Genomic DNA, 6,000 nt, shown 5'->3' with positions numbered 1-6,000 from the left:
CAAACAAATTGATGCTGCTCTAGTAGGCACAGGGCTGATTTTGCACCTGTTATTAAAATCAATAAACTGTTGTTTTTCATTTAGGGACTGGTAATTGTTAATATTTTAATGTGAAGCTCAACAAATTTGTTTTATCGGTTCCATCTTTTTGAAGTGTGCATGTATTGCATCTCTAAAGTTTTGCGAGTGCGTCAGGCAGAGTGCAATAAACAATTTATAAAAAGCATTAAGATTTTTTTTAAAATATGTTATTAAAGTGAAACTACAACATTGTGCTCTTCAACATCTTTTATAAATAAAATAAAAATAAATGAAAATGAGTGTGGAAGATATCATACATTATAACTAAAAGGGTAATCATTTTATATGCTTAATCTCCCACATCACATTCTTTGAATGGTGGGTACTTATCATACCGGAACATTACACACTCTCATACTTCATTAGCACTTTGTGATAAATAAGTGGCATAAGATGGTGACCGTTGAGGGGAATGAAAACTCACAACTGTGATTCCATAAGTTTAACCAGGAAACCAGGAAGCAATGTGTGATATACTGATCATGCCACTATCTTAAAATAATTACGTTTTCATAATTGTTAAACACATTATATCTACCACAGTTGTTTATAAAATAATGTAATTTGGCTTCATTTGCAACAAATAATGTAATGCCAATGTATATTCAAAGCACAGGCATGACGAACTGTCGCTGATATTCTACACAAAATTCTATATTGTTAGACCATTGTGAGAATTAGATTTGCAAAGGTGTACCAGCGTACTTACTACAAAAAAGATAATAGTCACATCATTCTCTTTATATTGTTTGTCTGCCCCCCCCAACCCCAATGATGTTCTTTTTGACGTGTTGCACAGCAGCACGATCTGCTGTGCAACATGTAAGAAAAACTTTTACAATACACAATTCATAGACAAACCCTATTGGCTTTGCCAATGCGTTTTTAATTAGGATTTTGCTTTTCCACAAGCAGATGGAAGAAGACCCGTCGTGGTCTTTCCAAGGGACTTTTATAATCAATTGTGATGTAGTTGGGTTTAGCATAAATATGATCAAGTATATGTCCTGCCTGGTGAGTGGGTGACTGGACATGTTGGTTTATCCCAAATACTAAGAAAATGTTCATGAGATCCGATACACTGGCGCTGTGGAGTTATTTGCATAACTATTTAAATCACCAAGTACCATTTGACTGTTGATTTCAAGATAAGTGTGCAAATTACGTCCTGTGTTGAAAGGGAAATCATTCTCTAGAGAAGATCCTTTGAAATTAGAACTGATCCACTGTTAATTTTCTTGAGGAACAATGATACTGGTAATATATCAGCTGGATAGGTGTGAATTTTAGCTAGACTGCATCAATCCAATTTTGAGTATACTCCAGGCCACAAGAATATTATACCTGATAGTTTGTCAAGGTTTCCTGGTGATTACTGAGACGAAAGTTGGTTAGTTGGAGGACTCTGTGGTTGCCACAGTTTCGGATGCGGTTGGAGACATAAAACATGCAATCACAGAAAAAGAATAGAAAGTTGGCGCTTCGAAGGATGGCATCTTGCAAAGAGTGACTGACTGTGAAGACAGGGTGGCCAAAAGAAAAAGGGTTTTTGCCTGAATCTCAAGTTTTCTGGAAGGTGAGAGAGTAACTAACTTTGGAAGAAGGGGTACTTTTGAAGGTGGACAGGTTTGTTCTGCCAGTTGCAGTTAGACAGAAAATCGTTAGAGTAGCATATGAGTCGTCTTGAGGAATCCTGTACGAAGGAAAGAGGCAGAATATTGTGCTGGTGGCCATAAATGGATGATATGATTTCTAAGCAACGTGAAGAATTATGAATTATGTGAGAATCTCACAACATTTTTAAAGACAAGGAAGGCAGATTTGTGTTATAAATTACTTTATCAGCCATGGATGGAGGTGGCATTATATTTCCTAGTTTTTTTTTAAATTCTTGGTACAGGACGAAAAGCTATATAGTAGCCTTAAATGATTATTTCTCAAAATACATGGAGTGTAAAAGGGTATCTATACTTTCCACAGATAAGATTATTCCATCCTTAGAGAAGATTTTCAAAGGAGAACTGTTAGGAAATGCAGTTTATTCTATGGTGTGGTTGTACGACCTCATCGTGTAATAAACTTACAAGCCTGTCTTAGGTCCTGTCAGGCTAGCTTGAAAAACCTTAGTTCAACCGGTGTAGCTGTGTCTTTCAGCATTCAGGCTTCATTAAAGGAACACGTGCAAAGTATTAGAAGAATCAAAACAATTGAATAGGAAAGAAACATAATGAAAAAGAATCTGACACCAATTTATAGATATTGATCTTATTTTTATTAATTTTTAGACCCCAAATTCAACAAACGATATAGATTTTTAAACACATTGTAAGTTACTGATTTTCACTTCAAACTCAAACAAACGTTGGCAATTACCATTGTTAGCAATTAGTTTGAAAACGTTTTATAAAGTTGTGTTGGGTACTCTAGCCTGCTTTGGGTGACCAGCTCTGGCAGGGAGCAAGTCACGGGGACCAATAAGGCTTACCAGGACAATTATCCTTGCAGCTGAAGTAGTCTCCAGTCCAGTTACAGGTGCACATAGTGGCTACAGGATGCAAGGGCTACAGGATGCTGAGTATGCTGATCATGTCTTCGGGGGTCTTCCTGCAGCCATCCCTCGGTCCTTGAGCATTAGGGGTGAATTTAGCCACAGGGGTCGATGTCCCTCAAAGTCTAGCCAAAATCCAGTTGCCACTGGTCTCTGGTCACAACAGATAACTGTGGCTAGTGTCAGTCTTGGGCAACCAAACTGCACTTTGATGACTCTCCCGGGCCCAGCAGACTCTGATTCAACTTTTGAGTTTCAGGGTTTGGTCTTGCGGGCGGCGCATCAGTGGGTAGCAGCGAACAAGCAGCTGTGGCTCTCAGCTTTTGTGGCCCTGGTGCTGGAAGTCAGCTAACTGTGTCTTGGAGTTCACCTCTTCTGTCTGGGGTTCGGTATGCCTTTCCTTGAGCAGGGCACCACAGCTGCAGTCCTCCCTTTGCTAGCCCATGAGCAGCAGGTGCAGTTCTGTTTTTGGTGCAGCGTCTCTTCGCCGGGTCCAGGGATCAGCAGGATAGGCCTTGTTCAGTCCTCTCTCCAGTGCAGCTGTGATCTGAGATGTGGGTGTCACTCTTATGATCATCACTTGCCCTCAGGGGATGCAATTCTTACTGGCCAATGTGCTACTAGGTCCCCTCCCACCTGATGATGACTTCCTGCAATGTGTGGCAGAGTGCAATATTCTTCCCACTCCCAAGATGGCAGAACTCTTCTCTCAGTGTGTGGAGCTTGGGAGCTCACCCTAGAGGTGTGGATACCGGAGGGCTCCATGCCTAATGGAAAATCGTTTTGGCATCTGTTTTACCCTCTCTGCCCGATGACAATCTCTCTAGCAGAACAAAAGGACAGCCCCTTGTGTGTGTTCACAATTTGCTCTTCAACTGTGCCTTCCCCTTTGAAGCTCTCCTCTAGGGCTCAAATCCATTCTGGCTTCCTGCCAGGGAGAGGTAACCCCTCTTCCGATGGCGGGCCTCAATATCCTCCTTTCCCAGCAATATTCACACCTCTTCCCAGGACGGCTGAAGGCTGTCTTGTGGCCACTGGAAAACCTTTAGCAATAGAGTGGCAACTTTCTAAAGTTGCCTTGAACTCAAAAGTTACATCTAAAGTTGACAAGGGCATGTAGTTAGCTTTAATGCAATGATTCTTTTCATATCTTTTGGTACTAACTTTAGTTATTCTATTCAGGAGTTAGTATAGAGTTGTTGGTCTGTAACCATGTAGTTCCCAGTGGGGCTACTATTTTTCCACAGTAAAAACAGCAATGTGAGGTTTTTACTGTTACCACATGTACAGATACATTTCTTGCTTTGAAATATACAATTGTCTGACTTTGGACTCGATGGTCTATTCAGGGGTGACTTATGTATTAGAAAAGGAGGTCTGGACTTTGTCAGTTTAAATAGCAAAGTTGTGTTAGTATTTTAAAACTGCTCTACCAGTCTTCAGTGGCAGGCTGAAAGACATGTTTACTTTGTCACACTCATGATGGCCCTAATAAGTGCTGCAGTTGATGAGGGACTCTTTAACTCACAGGCCCTTGGTACCACTAGTACCATCTACTAGGGACTTATGAGTAAGTTAAATTATGCCATATGACTATATGTCAATCAAACATATACTTTTAATGGTCAGAACACTGGCAATGAGGTCTGGTTAGGAGGCCTCTGTGCATTCTGAGTCATTACACCAGTACCTAATAGTCAAAAGAGGGGGTTAACCTGCAAAAAACATTTTTCTTCACAAGAACATTTTCTGTTACCTTTCACAACAGATACAGTACAGTTTTCTTTATCCAGAATGAACACTATCTGATAAAGACTTCTAGTTGCAGATTCCTTACCTTAGAATTTTTACCCAGGCGTCAGACGGTATCCGGAGATCTTTTCTTCGAGCAATACCCTTGTGTGTCAGTAGGTGACGTCTGTCGACTCCGCTGGCGTCATTGACGTCATAGTCGCCTTGACGATGTCGGGAGTAGCACATAGGTGCTGCTTCAGTGCAGTGACATCAGTTCTTTTCTTTCCGCATTGACCTGGAGAGAGCTACCCTGGTCTCTTTTTGACCGATTTCGACCCTTTTGTCGAGGTTTTTGGTGCGTCGAGATGTCCCCAAAGACCGGTTTCAAGCCATGCGAGCATTATCACCGCATTATGTCAGTGACAGATCCGCATTGGGTCTGTTTGTGGTGCTCGGAGCAGGACCATGACCCAAAGTCGTGCTCAGAGTGCCTGGCCATGCATTCGAAGGCCTTGAGGGAGCGGTCCCTCAAGCTCATGATGGCCCCGCGCTCGACTCCGCGTAGGTTCTGGCCTCACTCGAGGGGAAGGTGTTGAGCCCGCTCTCGGAGCCAACGCCATTCTTCTTCCTCTAAGTCTTCGGGCCCAGGTGAGAAGTCGTTGCTCGGCTGATGCGATGCAGGAGGAGCATCGACACTCGAGGCCTCAGTCTTTGGAGCCTGCTTATGGTCCACTCCACACTTCCCCGAATTTTCAGGAGCCAGAGCGACCCCAGCCCAATTGAAAGAGTTTTATGAGGCCATGCGCCTCATTTTTGGCTCAAAGGGTTAGGTCGACAGGGCCTTCAGGTTCCGCGCCGGTGGCTTCGACTCCAGCCTCCAAGGTTCCCTCCGGATCCACACCGATGCCGGTCATACAGCTGAGACCTTCCCCGGTGCTGGTTCGATTGTCGACGCTCCTGACGTCTGTGGTGCCCACCATCGACATCGACCCAATCCTCATCCCGACGACACCGTCTCTGTCTTCGATGGGGCCTGCTCACCCCAGGTTGGATTTGGACCCTTTTTCTTATGGGTACGAATTTGGGGAAGGATTGGAGGGGTCCCTGGAACCTTATGAATACCAGGATGACCCTAATTTGGACTGGGCACAGGAGTTGGGTGAGGCCAGTGGCCTGGACACTTCTCCAGATGCTGGCATGCTGTCTCCTCCTGCCGTGGCGATGGCGGAGGGAGTGACTTATTCTATGGTGGTCAGTAGGGCGGCTGAGGTCCTTGGCCTTGAGTTGCCTACTGTACAGGCCAGGTCAAATCTCCTGACGGGGTGCTTCAGCCAGGGGCTTCCACTTCTGAGCCCCTTCTGCCATTCAATGAAGACCTCACCGATGTCCTCTTGGACACTTGGTCCAAACCCAACACAGGGGCTCCTGTGAACAGGACTATCGCACACTGACCCAAAATTCCTGTCACAACACCCCACACCTGAGAGTCTTGTCATCCAGGCTTCCTCTTCCTCGAGTGCATTCCCTTGCGCACCCCCGGATAGGGAATCAAAAGGGCTGGAACAATTTGGGAAAAAGATCTTTTCTTCCTCCAGTCTCGCGCTGAGGTCCATGAACACGCATGCCTTTTGGGCCAC

The sequence above is a fragment of the Pleurodeles waltl genome, chromosome 3_1, assembly GCF_031143425.1.
Source record: "Pleurodeles waltl isolate 20211129_DDA chromosome 3_1, aPleWal1.hap1.20221129, whole genome shotgun sequence".
NCBI classification, from domain to species: Eukaryota; Metazoa; Chordata; class Amphibia; order Caudata; family Salamandridae; genus Pleurodeles; species Pleurodeles waltl.
The sequence above is the reverse complement of the archived record's forward strand: the minus strand, read 5'-3'. Positions refer to the sequence as shown.